We start from the raw sequence: 17,989 nt of genomic DNA, 5'->3' as shown, positions 1-17,989 counted from the left end.
AAAATAATATTTGAATATCTACACAATAAATATTAGGGGATGTTCTATACAGGGAATACAGTAGTGAAGGAAATCAAAATACCCCAGTCTCATAGAGATTTTATTCTTATGTGAAGAGACAGAGTGAGGACTAAATGAGTGAAATGTAGTGAGATACAGGAACTAGGAAGTCAGTTTCTGAGGTGAGAGTCAATTTGTATTTTAAAATAGGGTTATAGGACAGGTTTCATTGAAACTGTGGCTTTAGACTATGTGAAGGAAATAAAGTATTTAAGAAGATGCCTAGAAGAAAGACACTCAATGTTAAGGGAACTGGTAAGGTGGACACAGTCTGGTCTTATTCAGGAAATAGCAAGGAGATCAATGTGGGTAGAGTGGTATGAGTGAGAGGTGAGAGTCACAGGCAATGGGCCTGGAAGAATAAAATACACAGCTCATATGTCATCTTACAGGGCTTTGGCTCGTGCTGTGTCAGGTGAGGAGACAGTGGTGGAATTGGAATGGCTTTGTGTGATGCAGTAGAGGAAGGGTGGAGACAGATCGCCATGTCGTAATTCACAGGAGAAGATGACTGTGGGTTTGGTTCAGGGCAGTTGCAGTAATGGTGACTAGAGGTGTCTGAATCATGGATATATTCTAAAGGTAGAGCTGGAAAATTCTGGTGATGTAGTGGATGCACATTGTGAAAGGAAGCAAAGAAATTGATGATAATGGCTAGTGTGAGCAACCAAAAATAAAGAGATGTTTACTGAGATAGAGTTTAGGGGAATGCAGGTTTGGAGAAAGGCAAGAACCAGGAGTTCAGTTTCATGTTAGACATGTATGTGGAAATTTGGGATACATAGTTGGATATGACAGTCTGCTGCTCAAGGGAGAGGTATATATTTAGCAGTTGCCAAAAGATAGATGGTATTTAAAATCATGAGTCTGCATCAAGCTCTGGGGCACTTGGCAATTAAGACCTTCGGGAGATCAGAAGAAATCCAAGGGGACAGGGAAAGTGACTCCTGAGGAAAGGGAAGTGAGAAGAGTAGGGACCAAGAAACTAAAGAAGCATGACTAAGAAGCAGGTGTGAGAGACTAGGTCAGGTGGTGCTGAGCTGTCCATCTAGGCCAGGTTAAGGATTGGCCTTTGGACTTAACAACACGAACATTCCTTATGATCGTTACAAGACCAGTTAAATGGAACAATGAGATGGAAGGTCTATTTAAAGTGAGTGAAGAAAAAAATGGAAAGGGCCAAGAAAGACAGCAAGTATAGTCCATTGTTATCTCACTCCCCTGTGCCCACCAACTCACACCTCTTTGATGCTAAGGATCAAATCCAGGGTCTTGTGCATACTAAGCAAGCTCTCTACCTCTAAGCTACTGTCTCAGCCCTATCATCCTTTTTTTTTTTTTTTAATTTTTTTTTGAGAAGCTTTGGTATAAAGGGAAGATATTTTCTTTCTTTTCTCTTTCTTTCTTTCTGATGGCCTTATTTGTTGTGAACAACAAGGTCTACAAGGGAAGGCTTTTATTCTCAGCCCTGTTGATAGTCTTTGATAGTCTTTGTTATGTGGGACTGCCCTGTGCTCTGTAGGATATTTGCCAGCAATGGCCTACATCCATCCAATGCCAGTAGCCTCTACCAGCTATGCAACCAAAAACATCTCCTGACACTCCCAATGTTCTCTTGTGAGAAAGACTGCTGTGAGAGTCACTGGTCTATAATATGATGACAGTAAGTGAGTGAAAGTCAAATCATTTCAGAATCAGAATTCAAGTAATAGAGCAGGGAGGTAGAAGAATCAAATGTATATTGAAATCTGCAAAAACTAACAAGTGTAATGAATATAGTGTCAGTGAGCCAGACGATAACTGCTCACAAACAAGGGGCCATGAAGTATTAGTAGATGATGGAAACTAGGGGAGGCAGTAGGTGGTATTACCTCAAAATTGAAGTGGAAAATATTATGGAGAAGAAGGAAGGATGGTCTGGAAATAGCAATGAGGAAGAAGCAGAACTCATATCCCTCCTCCAGTTGTAGAAAAAAATATGAGAGGAAATAGAAACCACCTAAAAGGCCCATAGAGGAAGTCGTTTCTGTAACGAAGAGTCAGTTTCAGTAACCACAATAAGGACACATCCACAGAAATGACTGAGGTTAAAAAGCACTTTGCTGATTCTTGGAGGCACTAGAAAAGGGTTTCACAAATTGGGAAGCATGGGAGATGGTTCAGAAATAGATTCTTACAAGGATTATAGTCCAAGGGGTGGGAATGGCCTGGGGGGACAGGGGTATCTTTTGGTGATTGACCTCATCATGGATAAAGGACAAAATATGAAAGGGAATAAATTAATCAAGAAATTGATCGAGTAAGAATTTATTAGGTTTATTCACTATTCATACATTTAAGTACTTATCTGTTTTATGTCTAGAGACTTTCTTCAAATCCTTCAGACACAGATAATATGTGTATTTAATAAAACAGAAATAGAAAAGAGAAATGAAGTACTTAGTCAAAGATTACAAAGCTAGTTAATGGCAGAATTTAAACCAGGTCTACTTATGAGGTGCTATTTCTCTGTTTAAAAATTGATGTTTTTCATCCATAACATATGTAGAAGAGAAAGTATTCCTAATCCAAGAGCAGAATTTAGGGGGTTCTATTAAGATGGGCTACCAAGGCACAAAGAGTTTAAACCAGCTGCAGCTTTTTGGAGCTTTGCAAGTATGCCAGGAACAATCAGAGTCACTACAGTTGGTGAAGACATGTTAGAGTCTTCTCCAGACTTCCTTCCTGGTGCAATCAGAAGACATGAGTGCATAAAAAAGTACTTGGAAAACAAACCTATTCTTACATCTAAAAATTTTTGTAGCAAACATTTAAACAATCTCCGTATTATTTAAAATTTTTTTTTCTCAAAGATTTAAAAACAAAACTCACATAAAGTACATAGTGGATATATGCTAGAGCTTTACTCTAACTCCTTAAGAAGGTGATAAGATGTTAAAATCGGTTCAGAGAAGAATTTGAATAAATCATGTATCAGCACACACATGTAAATACATATATGTATATGTAATTTGGGATTCTGCAGTGAATTTACTAATTAGAGGCAAACCTTGTTAATTCTCAAGATACAAAATTGGTCAGTAACCTATATGGTAATGTTAATTTGCGTGTTAATATCTCACAGGGCCACATAAATGCACTATTTGGGGCTATCTTTCCTAAGAGTGGAAATCAATTGCATTATCTCAAAATTCATTTGCATGGCTCTAGACAAAAATCCTTTGCAGTACTTCCAGTTTCTACAGTTTACCTTCTGCTCCTACTGAAGTACAGGTAACCAAGTCAATAGAGGTCAGTCAGAGGAACACATAGCTATGGAGTCAGGCATCCATCCCCAGGTCATCTAGACACATCCAATATTTCACTGAAAAGAAAGTACTTTCTTTAAGCAAGTCTTCCACAACTTAGTCAGTACTTAGGGTGTTTCTGAAATCTGTTGGGAGGCTTTTGCTTGTATATCAGCTCTCAACAACTTTCCAAGACACTTTGAGATAGGAAAAGGGAGAAGACAAGGAAGAGAAAACAGAAAAGCAAGAAAAATGTTAAACCTTTCCCAGAGTGACGCCACAGAATACCATAAAACAGCTCTATCAAAACATGTACTGAACCTTAAAAAAAACATTGTTAAGTATCACTGACAACATCAAACATATTCCTGCAGAACAACAGAAAATTATTATATGCCCTTTAATTTGATCTTCTCACTGTTTGAAGTCACACAGCACAAGGACAGGCATTCTCATACCATTAGATAAGACAGGAATCTCAGATATCTAAGAGTCTACTAATATAGTAAACATAAATAATTGATTAGCCAAATGGTCAATACAAAGAAAGCCAATATAGATCCGAATCTCAAGAATATAGTCCAAAACATGTGGTAAGTCTCTTTTGTACCCTCACTTTACTCTTTTCTTGCTTGTTAATAAATCTGCTCAAATATTATATCTGGCTGTCCTTGAATTCATTTCTGTGGCAAAGTCAAGGACTCAACAACCTGAGTTTAAAAGGTCTGTTTGTTTGTCTGTCTGTCTCTGGACCTCCTCAGGACCCTGTACCATGGTGACAAATTTAGTGGTGTTTTTAATTTTGTTTCTCCAAGAATTGGCAAGCCTGTTTCCCTTTTCTGCTACCAGCATCAGTAACTCCATGTCAGAAGACACTAAGGGAAGATCCTACTATCTTCATCCTTGTCCCAATCTAAGCAATCGCCAATCCTGCATTTGCAGAAGGATCAGTTTTCGCAGTTATTGTAAAGTGGTTAGTCTGTGAAAAGTAAAAAAAAAAAACTCTGTTTCGTCGTGTGAGGCTTCATCCATCACTCACATGTACCAATTCCCCTTTTTCTTTCTTTCCTATTTTTCCCCACTTTCAGTATAATTAGACTCAGGAGGACTTGATATTTGTCTTCAGATATTCGAAAGTCTGTCACATGGAAGACAAATTAGACCTGTCCTATCTTGTCCCAAGTGATAGAACTAAGACCAATTCTATAGAAATCACAGGGAGATCTTTCTCCCTGTGTATAGGGAGCATGATGTTCATAGAACTGTCCGAAATTGGAATGAGCTTTTAAAGAATCATAAAAGTTTTGGGAAGTTTTCATCCATGACTTTCATTGAAATACAGATAGTGAGTGCTAAGTTCTCTTTTTTGACACTTTGTCAGTTTTTGACAAATCCTTTCCTCTCAACACCCCTTAGATTTCCCTCCTTTCCTTCAAATTCAGATTCTTCGATCCTCCTACATAATGGGTCTTCATTCTCTAGTTCAGGCTTAAGCAAATTGTTTTGGTAAAGTCCACTAGTAAACATTTCAGGCGTTGTGGACCACGTGGTCTCTGCTAAAACTATTCAAGTATCCTGTGTTAACAAGAGACCAACCATAGATCATTTGCAAACAGACAGGGATGGTTGTGCTGCACTAATTGAAGAACACTGAAATTTGATTTTCATGTAGTTTTATAAATTTATAATATCACTCTTTTGCCTCAACCATTAAAAATGCAAAAACTAACCTCTCAAGGAATCAACAATTACTGAGTAAATGAGCAAATGAAAATTCTCAAAAGAAGAAATCAAATGGCTAATAAATACATGAATTAATGTTCAACCTCCTTGACCATAAAGGAAATGCAAATCAAATGACATTGGGATTCTACCTCACCCCAGTGAAAATGACTATCATCAATAACACAACACAACAAATGCTGGTGACAATGTAAAGAAAAAGGAACATTTCTACACTGTTAGTGGTGATGTAAATCAGTGCAATCACTATGGAAAGCAGCATGGAGGTCCCTCAAAAAACAAAAAGAAAACTATCATATGATCCAGCAATACCACTCCTGAGCATATAAATGGAGGAATGTAAGCCAGGATACCACAGAGCCACCTGCACACCCATGTTTATTGCAGCACTATTTACAATAGCCAAGCTTTGGAAGCAGCCCAGATGCCCCACAACTGATAAATGGATTAAGAAAATGTGGTATAGATGCACAATGGAATTTTATTCAGCAATAAGAAGAATGAAATTATGTTGTTTGCAGGTAAATGGGTGGAATTGGAGAGCATCATATCAAGTGAAGTGAGCCAGGCTCAAAAAGTCAAAGGTTGCATGTTTCCCCTTATATGTGAATGCTAGACCTCTAAGTTTAATATATATATACATATACACACACACACACACATATATATATATATATATACACACACAAATATGTATATCTGTATCATATATAAAAATACATATATGATCATATATATACATGTATACATAATGTACACATAGTGAGAGAGAGCAAGATTATATTAGTGGTACTTTCTGAAGGGACTATGTGAGGCAGGAGAGGAAAGAAAATGTTTTAGAATGAAAAATATTGAACATCTCATCTATATATGAATATAACACAATGCACTGTAATCTGATGAATATTAGGGGAACATAGTGATAGAGAAAGAGTAAGTAATGGGGTGGGGGGTCACTGGTGGTGCCTATAATCCTAGCTATTCAAGAGGGTCAGAGTTCAAAGCCAACCTTGGACAAATAGTTCTTGAGACCCTTTATCGAAAAATAGGGCTGGTAGAATGGCTCAAGTGGTAGAGTGCCTGCCTAGCAAGGCATGAAGCCCAGAGCTCAAACCCCAGTTACACACACACACACACACACACACACACACACACACACACACAAAAATAATTAGGGGGTTAATTTGATTAAAGCATGATGTATACAAGCCTTAAATGCCAAGGCAAAACCCTCTTGGACTATCAATATACACTTCTTAAAAAAAATGAAAGGAGGGTAAAACAGATCTTTTCCAGTTTGGGTACCAATGGGATGGGTGAGCATAAGGAAAGAGTGAATGAGGGTGAATATGGTAGATGTATTTTATATTTATATATGAAAGTAGAAGAATGAAACCTGTTGAATTTATTCTAAGGGAGAATGATGGAGGGGGTAAATCTAACTAAGATATATTGTAAGCACATATATAAATATCACAATGCATCTCCCTGTACAACTATTATATGCTAATTTAAAAAAAAAAAGAAAAAAACATAAAAATTAGCCAAGCACTGGTGGCTCACACCTGTAATCTTGGTTACTTGGAAGGCTGAGATCAGGAGAATCGCTGTTCAAGGCCAGCCCAGACAAACAGCTCATGAGACCCCATCTCCAAAAAAATAACCAGAACAATATAGACTGGAGGTGCCTTCTTTATAAGAGCAAAGACCTGAGTTCAAATCTCAGTCCCACCAAAGAAACCATTCATGAATAGGTTGCAGGTTGAATATGGACAAAATCCAGTTTTCTGATGCTTACCCTAGAGTTATTGACATCTCATAGGAGACTGCAGGCTCAGAATCTACTGCAATTTGACCCACTGCAATCACCTACAACAGGAAATGTAAACAGGAGAATAATAGTCTAGACCAGACTGGGCAAAAAGTGAGACACTATCTCAAAAATAACTTGAGCAAAAAGGGCTGGAGTCATGACTCAAGTGGTAGAGTGCCTGCCCTGAGTCCAAACCTCAGTAACACCAAGGGGATGGGGGAGAAGATACAAAATATGTGTGTGTTTCAACACAATGCCTAGAGTAACAGTCAAAAAGTAGGAAGCAGAAGTATGTTGGCTAACCAAATCTTTCTGAGACTGGACAGACCCCTAGACAGTAGCAGTTCCACATGGTTAGAGAGAACTTTCTTGAGATAAACTACTCTGCAGTCTGCCTCTCAATAAAGTTTGACTGCTCAGTCATCGCATTATTGCCTTGTAAAACCAGAGGCATCCCCTTCTATTATCCATTCACGCTTAAAGTATAATAGATTACAATAAAGACGCTCTTTACAAGATATGTTTAAAGATTATTTCCCAGTCCATTTGGTAGCACTTATGTTAATACCATCAAGGCAGGTCCCCAAATAGTAGTAACAGAAAATTTCCTCAAAGGGAGGTTCCAGTGATAGCTTTTTATTTTGGAGGAACTAGTGGAAAGCAAAGTTCTAAGTACTTATCTCTGCATCTACTTATTTCAATATGTGAGGTTTCATCCATCACTAACTTGTACCAATTCCCTTTCTTTTCTTTCTATTCTACTTTTTTTTTTCCGTTTTCAATATAATTAGACTCATGGGAACTTGATATTTGTCTTCTAATATTTGGAAGTCTGTCATATGGAAGAGGGATTAGACTTGTTTTGTCTGTCCCAAGTGGAAGAATCAGGACCAATTCTGCAAAAACTACAGGGAGATATTTTTCCTTTATAGTTAGCATAATTTTCACAGAGTTGTCCAAAACTAGGATGAACTTTCTTAGAATTTAGGTCACTGAAAGTGTTTAGGCAGAGACCAGAGTAGTATTTGAAGAGGATTTTGAAAAGAGAATTCAAACATCCTAAAATAATTGGACTATAAGTTTTGAGATTCTATGAGCCCTTGAGTTGTTCACTGTTATATGATACAATGATAGTCACAGCTCCATTTTTTGATGATTTACTATTGTCAAAAACTGTAATGAAGTGTGCCCACTGATCTCAGTACCCACAAAAAACACTATGGTCTCTATTACTAGCTTATAAATTTTATAAATATGAGACCATGGCCTAGGAGGTTAAGTAACTTGTACTAAATTACAGTCAGTAAATGGAAGATTCTGGATTTGAATCCAGGTCCAGGATTTTGACATAGATTCCAAGCTCTTAAAACTATGCTGCTTCTTTGTGGCAATGAAATATAATGAGCTTTAAGAACCTGATTTGTACTCATTAATAGCTTTAATCCAATATGGAAAAAAAATAAAGCATGTAGAATAGATGCACAGGATGCCTTATAAATATTAAATTGTTTTTATCCACATTTACATATGAAGTATTCTGTGTGAAATAAATTTGCAGAAGAATATGTTTAATATGTCACTATTTATAGAGTTTCAAAAATATAAAGTGAAACCACAAGCTACTTAGAGCTACATACATGTACAATAAAATATAAACATAGATGGGGATAAGACATACAAATAAGCAGAGGTAATTACCTCTGAGGAGTGAGAAACAAGAATGAATCTATCGCCATACCACCCTGAAAGTGCCCAATCTCATCTGAGCTCTGAAGCAAAGCAGGGTCAGCCTGGTTAGTACTTGGATGGGAGGAAAAAGAGTGAAATTGAAGGTAAAAGAGACTGCCTGAGCATCTTTGGTATTTTGGTTCTTTAAAAATAACATATACAGGGAGGGGGCAGAGTGGATGGCAAGGGAGGGTGTGGGGGCAGGGGGGAGAAATGACCCAAGCCTTGTATGCACATATGAATAATTAAAAAAAAAAAAGATATACACAGAGAGGTAGAGATGAAGCAAAGCTGACTAAAATGATCAGATTTTTTTCCAAAGCAGAGATGGATACTTATCTTTTTATATTTTTTCTCCATGCTAAATATTTAATATATATAATTATGACAAAAATTCAAGCAGAATCTTTGTTTAGCACTGTGGATTGAATCAGGGATTCTCATATGCTAGGCAAGTGCTCCACCACTGGAGCTACATCTCCAGCCCTTTTGCTTGTATTTTGTTTTCAAGATAGTGTCTTGCTAACTTTTCCCAGATTGTCCTTGAACTCAAGATTCTTATGCTTCTGCCTGCCTCCCAAACACTGGAATTACAGATGTGTACCACAATGTTGGCCATGCGGTGCAGTCTGTGATCGGAAGACTTCCAAATTCTTTATCTCACCAGGAAGAATCCATGGCAGGACATGTGGGTGTAAATGGAATTTATTAAAAGTTAGGGAAGGGAAATACAAAAGGGAGCAGGGTGGTTCCCAGGTGGAATCTGAAGGCAGAGAGAGTATGCTTCTCTTCTCCAGTTGCTTTTAAAACCTACGTTAACCTATGGGACGGGAAGAACCAGGTGATAATAATAATCAGGACTGGGGAGAGGCACGAGGCATGGATGGTTGCCAGTCCAGGTGAGAGCATGTCATTATCTGGCTCCATTGATCTTTGAGCCAGGAGGAGGAGCTGGGCAGACTCCTGTATATACCTATGTTAATTCTCAGGTGCCCTACATATGAGGGAGGAAGTTCCCATTTTTTCTAACTTACTGTAATTAAAATGGAGCTCTTCAGTTGAGTCAGGGAGGGGTCTCAACCTCAAACTTTCCCTAATTCTAACCTGCCTCAACTATACCTGGCTAAAGCAGAAAATCTTGTATGTGTCTCTGTGGACAGATTAACTTTCTATGTTTGCTGTCCCAAATGCTAACAAAAAGTGACAGCAAAGGAACAAACAGGCTAGCCCACAAAGATGAGAACAGGAAAAGATTAGAATGCAGCCAGAAGAATTTGGTCTGACTAGAGGAGCAGTAACTGAAAAATCATACTGTGAACACTGAGCCCTAGATTCAACGGGTTGGGTTGGAGGCAACAATGAAATAAAAAATGCTTAGCAATCAGAGGCAAAAACAATGAAGTCGTTTATTTATTAGTTCAACAAATGCATCCCTGGAATTATTTTAAATTTTGATGTCATGTTTTTACGTTCTCCAAGCTTGCTTTTGTTTTTAGACACCTCTTTAACAGTCTTTTTCATGTTTTATAGATGCCTTTCTTATCCAGCTAAGAATATTAATTATAGATAATTTTAAAGCTCTTTTTGGCTTTCCAGTTTTAGTCTAACTTTCTTCTCCTTTTATTGTGTTTATTCCCTTACCTCCTTTTATTCTTTTTCAGTTCTGATAGCCTTTTTTTTTTTTTTTTTTTTACATTAGAAGACTCTTCATTGGTCTCCACTGAGTTTCCTTTTATATTTAAAATGAAGCACCAAAAACCAAACGGAAAGTCCTACTCCAAAGCTCTCTGAATGGGCATGACTTACAAAAGAGGAAGCACTATGGTTGGGTAATCAGGTTGTCCTTGCTTGTTTTGTTTGAGGATCTCCAAATATCAGTATCCAGAGTTGTTTTCTTTGGGATTGTTCATTTCACCCACAGAAGAATCCAACAGTTTCTTGCCTGAGTGACATAATTTTGATTGATAGGAGACAAGCAGGGTTGGGAGCATCCCCCCAAAAAAAGTAGAACAAAAGATATAAAAATTGATGAGAAAAATGCAAGGAAATTTAAGAATGAAATTTAGACATTGGTATCTCCAGAGAGAAAAGAAAAGAAGATTTTTTAAAAGCTTGAAAAGGTGGAGGGGCTCAAATGCCAATGAAAAAATTACGTTGAAATTTCAGAATTCCAAATATTTAAAATAGCAGGGAGGTGAGCGTAGAGGATCTCATTGGACTTCTTTATTCTAAGGGAAGTGATTCACAACCTGGAATTCTATACTGGCCAAGCTATCACCAAATTAAGTGGCTAGAAGACAGCCATTTTCAGATAAGAAAGGTCTCACTGTTTCCTTTGCTTAAGGAATGCTAGGAGAATATGCTTATAAAAACAAGAGAGAAAACTAGAAAGAAAAGAAAAACAGGAATAGAAAACATGAATTTGTTTTCCCATAACTTAGATCAGCTTCATGACATCTTAGCTGTGACCTGGGAGAAGTGGAGGAATCAGCTCAGCCAGAGGAGCAGGAGGTACAGGAGGCCCTCCCACACCAAGAATGGACCTATAGGATTCCACTATGAGCTGTTCTTTAGGTTAAGGCAGAGACTTATATATATATATATGTAATATATATATGTTATATATATATACGTTATATATATATGTATATATATATACACATATATATACATATATATATGTATATGTATATGTATATATATATAACGTATATGTATATATACATACATATATATACGTATATGTATATATACATATACGTAATATATGTACATATATGTATATATATATACGTATATGTATATATATAACGTATATATATATACATATACGTATATATATAACGTATATATATATATAACATATATATATTACATATATATATATATATATATATATATATATATATATATATATATCCCCCACTCCAACGCTCAGTGGGCACCAAGTTACCGGACCCCGCTGTGTGCCTCTCTGCTTAGCCTTTCTCTAGCAGTAAAATTCCTTTCCTGCCTGTAACTCTGGTGCTCCAGCCTCTAATTCTTGAGAGTGTTCTGAGAGCAAAAACCCTCTAGCGCTTCCATAGACTCCCCTGTAACATCTTGCACACATGACAAATTCAAAACAAAAGAGAAGCATGCAAAACCTCAAAGCAAAAAGAATTCCCAGGATATATTTAATTACATTCAGGGGATATCTGAAAATCTGTTAAGGAATCTGAAGATCAGTTTAGGATTGATACACAGATAACTAAGCAAAATTAAAATGAAGTCGAGAGAATAGAGCATTTGTGAGCAACTGTGGTTGTATTACATGTGCATGTCCTTATATGTGTGTGGGGTATGAGTGGGTGTGTTTTGAAGTATTTAAGGCAACTACATTTTTATTCTCCAGTAGGCATCCAAGGGAGAACAATATAAAGCTAAAAAATTTCCAAGAAAATGTATAGGAATAGTATTTACAAATATAGAAGTAAATATAAAAGAATAGCTAAAAAAGTTGACAAGGCTTTCCTCAGAGAACAAAGAATTAAAATTCAATAGGACAGAGAAGAAAAAAATGCTATATTTCAGTAAAATCATAAAAGTACCATTTAACTTAAAATTTTTTAGAGTTATATTTTCCTGTGACAAATGGTATAAAAAGAAAAGCTAAATATGCACTAGACAATGAGGCATTTCCATTAACAAAAAAAAAAAAAGATTTCCATGGTAAGAGCAATTCTTGGCATAAGAAATAATGTGAGCTTAATTGATGTAGAATGCCCTTATGCATCTATTTGCACATTTCAAACTGAAGAATGGTGGGGGGTAGAGGAAGAGCCATCACCAATCATAAATATCAATACTTTTTAAAATCCTCACTAAGTGAAGCAGAAACCAGCATAGGCCAAAGGTTAACTGTGAGGTCCTCTTTGCTTTGAGGTTTTGCATGGTTCTCCCACCACACTCAGTGTCAAATAGACTTTTACAGATGCAATTAAAATTTAATCCTCCTCAGCCTGCATGGTGTACTTGGAGATTGTAATGTGTACTAAGTTTGACTGAAATCATACCATGGGTAAATGCCTTTTTCTGACACATGAAGATTCAGTCCAAGTCAGATCAATGATGCAACATTACTTCAGGCTGTGGGAGCTGAGATAGGTCAGCTCTGAAGTAGCAGCAAGAAAGATAAATTGCCTAAAATCATAAGGAACTGTAAAGCAGAAATACAAGCAACCAAGTATCCCATCGTATACCAAACCTCTCTGTTCTGAATTTTTAAAAAGTGCTTTGAGCTTCAGAAGGTGAATACTAGGATTGTCTGATCAAGAGACATGAGCTATGCAAGGAATTAGATCATTCAGTAAAATCACCTATGTTCTTTGTACTGCTCTAGATTCTTCATGAAACAGAGGGAAGATAAGCTGTGGTTCCTGATTTCAGTAGGCTTGCAGTCTAGCTGAGGAGTTACCATTAGCATACATGAAATATAAAAATGGATTTGGAGATCTTACAGGAATAATGACAGCTAACATCAAAGGTAAATGTAAATGGCACAGAGCTCAGAGCAAGGGAAATAGGAACAAGTGGACTCATGAAGAAAGTTGCCGTGAGTGAGATCCCGGGAATGGTAAGGGTTTGGGCAGGTGACTAGAAGAGTTTTAAACTATTTGTAGTCAGAAAATTGGGTTGGAAATAATCACATTGTGTTGTGGTAGGGTGGAAGTTAGACAGAGGAGTGAATGGAATTGAGTCTGAAATATTTTCCTTTTACCAATTTACTCTAGCTTCTGGGGGTATTTCCTGGCCTTCAGCTGTTTCTTTGTCCACATCAATTTCTAGATATCTACCAGCTGTCACATTGTAAAAATATTTGTCAATAATATCTTACTTTTCAATTTCTTTCATTGCAAGAGTAATTTTTAATGTGAAAGTCATATGCCTAGAAAAATTATTACTCACTATAAACAGTCTTTATTTATTTATTTATTTATTTTTTTGTGGTACTGGGGCTTGAACACAGGGCCTTCACCTTGAGCCACTCCACCAGCCCTACTTTTTGTAAAGGGTTTTTCGAGATAAGGTCTCTTGAAATATTTTCCTGGGCTGGCTTTGAACCGTGATCCTCCTGATCTTTGCCTCCGGAGTAGCTAGGATTATAGGCGTGGGCCACAGGTGCCCAGCATAAACACAGTCTTCAACACACCATTGAATGGTTCATTGAGTAGAAAGTTGGGGGTCAGGGAGTGATGAATACATGTGTAAGTGACTGACCATTAATTTTAAACAAAATAGGGAGAAACCAGCCACAAGTTGGGAGTTTCACTTCTTCAAGGCCAAGCCCTTTCCAAAGCCACTACTTCCCCTGGGGTCTTTTGGAAACTGGTAACTGTAAAAGCTAAATCTTTAAGACAGTGTCCAGTGCCAATGGGACATCATGACATCCCCAAATTCCCACTGCTCACCTTTAGAGGTGGCTAGGGGAAATAATGGAGATCAAATCAAGTAAACCATGGGTAGCTACAACCTGAGATTAATCAGATAAGCTGAGTCAAGAGAGAAAGGGGTATGTTTCTCTTTACCCTTACTTGGTTTTTGACATACACGGTTTGTTAAAACTGCCTGTTCTTAGTTAACAAATGCGCTGTGGCTAAAAAAAAAAAAAGTTTAATCTTTACTAATTTGATATTAGTCTAAAAGTAATAGAGATTCAGATTTCTACCCTCTGTCACATCCAATTTTACAAGATATTGCAAGGATTAGTCAAATGAAATTAGTGAAGTGGTAAAATAAAATAGACTCACATAACTTTCTGGTTGCCTGGAAATGATTGGCACTGAACAGAGGCATCCTGTACTCTACCTTATTCATCTGGGTAAGCACGTCTTAGATGTATGGAGCACTTGCCTAGAATTTGTTGCTCTTGTTCTAAGAATTATTTTAATTTTATTTAACTGAAAGTTCCCAAAACTGCTTTTTGGGGTATGGATTTCCTCCTCTCTCTTTCCCCAGACAAAGTTAGTCATATAATTTAGGAAAAAGCCTTTAAGGCCTATTTAGTTTGCTGACCGCTTTAAAACATAATCACGGGCATTAAACCTCCCCTCCTAAAAGGGGGAGGTCAGTGCACAAGTAGTTCCTTCAATTGTAAATCTGTTATTACTAGGATTCTTAGGCTAGGATGGTGATTATTATTTTAATTATTTAATTAGTTTTGAGGTGCTGAAAGGCAGATGAGAGAGAGGAACAAGGAGTTTTCTAAACATTTTGACAATGTGTTACACCTGATAGCCAAAATTCAGACATACAAACTGCCTGAGCAAAGCATCTGCTGGACATGGTAGCTTATACCTGTAACCCCTGTACTTGGGAGGTTGAGGCAGAATGATTACAGTTTCAGGCCAAGCTGGGGTGCATAGTGAGATTCTATCTCAAAAACAATAGCAAAAAGAGTGACTGTCAATGAAGGCTAAGGAGGCCAATTCACCAACAAAATGCCCAACCAGAAAGGATAAAGTGAATAGATCACCATAGTGCAATGGTTAATCACAACTGTCATCTTGACTGGCTAGAGAATCACCCAAGAGAGAAATAAAGCCCACCTCTGAATGTGACTGTGAGGATGATTCCAGAGATGATTAGGTCATGAGGGTTCTGAACTAATGAATGGTTTAATCTATTGATGGATTCACAATATGATGCTATTATTAGGAGATGTGAAAGACAAGAAGTGACGTCTCCTTGGAGGAGGAAGTGGTTCACTCAGGCATGTCCTCGAGGGCTCTATCTTGCCTAGCCTCTTCCTATATACCCTTTCTCTGCTTCCTGGCCACCATGATGTGAACTGTTTTGCTCTACCATACCCTCCCTACCATGATGCACTGATATCTCTGGAACCATGAACCAAAATAAATCTTTCCTTCTTTGAGTTGCTCTACTTGGATATTTGGTCACAGCACACAAAAGCCTGACTAATAAATACACTTAATGACAGTTTAGTGGAAATAGTTCATAGTAGGGTAAATTTAATATAAATGAGGAGGTAGTAGAAGTAATAAGTCCAGGAAAGTTTGCAAGACATAAAATTACCATACAAAAACACTAGCATTTATGTAAGAGCTCAAACAACTCAATAGCAAGAAAATAACCTGAAACACTAATAACAGATAATGAAAAAATGTTAAATTGCCTTTAGGACACCTCAAAAAAAAAAAAAAACACAAACCAAAGAAATGAATCAAAAACGATAAAACATTGATAGATGAAATTTAGAAGATACAAATTAATGGAAAGATATCCTATATTCATGGTTTGGAAGAACTAGTACTGTGTAAATGTTTATACTACTCAAGGCAGTCTATAAACACAACTAAATCCCTATCAACTTTGGAATGATATTTTTCAAAGAAGTAGAAAAACATCCTAAAGTTTGTGTGGAATCATAAAGATGCTGATGAACAAAAGCAGACTTGAACAAGAAGAATGAAGATGTAGGCATCCCACCACCTGATTTCAAAATATACTACAAAGCTATAGTAATCAAAATAGCATGATGTTGGCATAAGGACAGATACACTGACCAATGGAACACAAGGGAGCTCAGAGATAAATCCATTTATTTACACCTTTGATTTCTGACAAAGATGCCAATAACACAAAATGAGGAAATAACAACAAATGGTGTTGAAAAAATGATATTCACATTCAGAAGATAACTAAGTTGGGCCCTTATCTCACACCACATACAAAAATGAATTCTGAATGGATTAAAGAATTAAAATAAAAACTGACATGGTAACATTACCAGGAGAAAGCATAGTGGAAAAACTCCATTGCATTGGTCCTGGCAATGATATTTTAGATGTGGTCCTAAAAGCACAGGCAACAAAAACAAAAATTGACAAATAGGATTACATTAAACCAAAAAGTTGCTGCACAACTGAATGAAGAGAAAACCTATAGTGTGAGAGAAAATATTTGCAAATCACTTATTACTAGATAGGGAGTTATTACCTAAAACAAATAAAGGACTCAACTCAAAAACAATAATATAAATAACCCAATTTAAAATGGGCAAAGCATAGAAATGGACGTTTCTCAAAGGAAGACACACAAATGACCAACAGGCACACGAAAAATGCTCAAAGCCACTAATCATCAGGGAAATGCAAATTAAAACCACAATGAACGATATTGCTTCATATGTACTTAAGGTTCCTACAGTTATAAAGACAAAATATAGCAAGTGTTGGCAAGGATGAGGAGAGGGAACACTTGTACATTGATGATGAAAGTATAAATTAGAACACCATTATGGGAACAAGTATGAAGGCTTCTAAAAAAGTTAAAAATAGGACTACCATATGATCAAGCCATATCACTACTGAGTGTCCCAGGGAAACCAAGTCATTACGTCAAAGAGACGTCTTATACTCTTATGCTTCTTGCAGCACTATTCACAAAAATTGACAAATGGAAGCAACACAAATATCCCTTACCTGATGAATGGATAAAAATTTGGTACATATATGCATAGCGTACTATTCAGTCATTAAAAGTAAGTGAAATTCTGTCATTTGTGACAACATGGATGACACTAGAGGACTTTATGTTAAATGAAATAAACCAGGTTCAGAAATGCAAATACCACTGATCTCACTTGTATGTTGAATCTAAGAACATTGATTTCATACAAGATGAAGTAGAACAGTGATTATTACCAGTGTCTGGGGGAGAGGACCGGGCAGTGTTGGCTGGGGGCAAGGTTGGTCAAAGGATACAAAATTACACTTAGACAAGAGAATATGTTCAATGATCTACTGCATAAAATGGTAACTATAATTCATAAAAATGTATCTGTGTACTTAAAAATCCATTAAGAGAGTAGATTTTAAGTATTTTCAGCAAAAAGTACACAAAGTTATGTATATGTTAATTCACTTGTTTTATTCATTCCAGGTATTTCAAAACATCAAGTTGTACCCCATAAATATATAATTATCATTTATAAATTGAAAATAAACAAATAAATTAATTAAAAGGGAGGGTCTAGAAATGTAGCTCAGTTGTTGAACACTTGCAGAAAAAAAAAGAAATTGCTTAGTTTATAGTTGTCTCTGGAGAGGCAAGTTTTCAAACATGAAAAGGTGCTTTTATTTATAGTATATCCTTTTTTATGATTTGAAATGTTTAATATGAATGACACCCTATATTACTTTCCTAATTTGAAATATATATTAAGAGAGTCTTGTGGATTAACACATGTAATCCAAGTATTTTAAGCTATAAACTAATAACTACTTTGGTTTTTTTTTTAAATTAGGATATAGTCATTGTACAGGTGGGGATTCACTGTGACAAATAGGCTTATGTT

The sequence above is a fragment of the Castor canadensis genome, chromosome 14 (assembly GCF_047511655.1).
Source record: "Castor canadensis chromosome 14, mCasCan1.hap1v2, whole genome shotgun sequence".
NCBI classification, from domain to species: domain Eukaryota; kingdom Metazoa; phylum Chordata; class Mammalia; order Rodentia; family Castoridae; genus Castor; species Castor canadensis.
The sequence above is the reverse complement of the archived record's forward strand: the minus strand, read 5'-3'. Positions refer to the sequence as shown.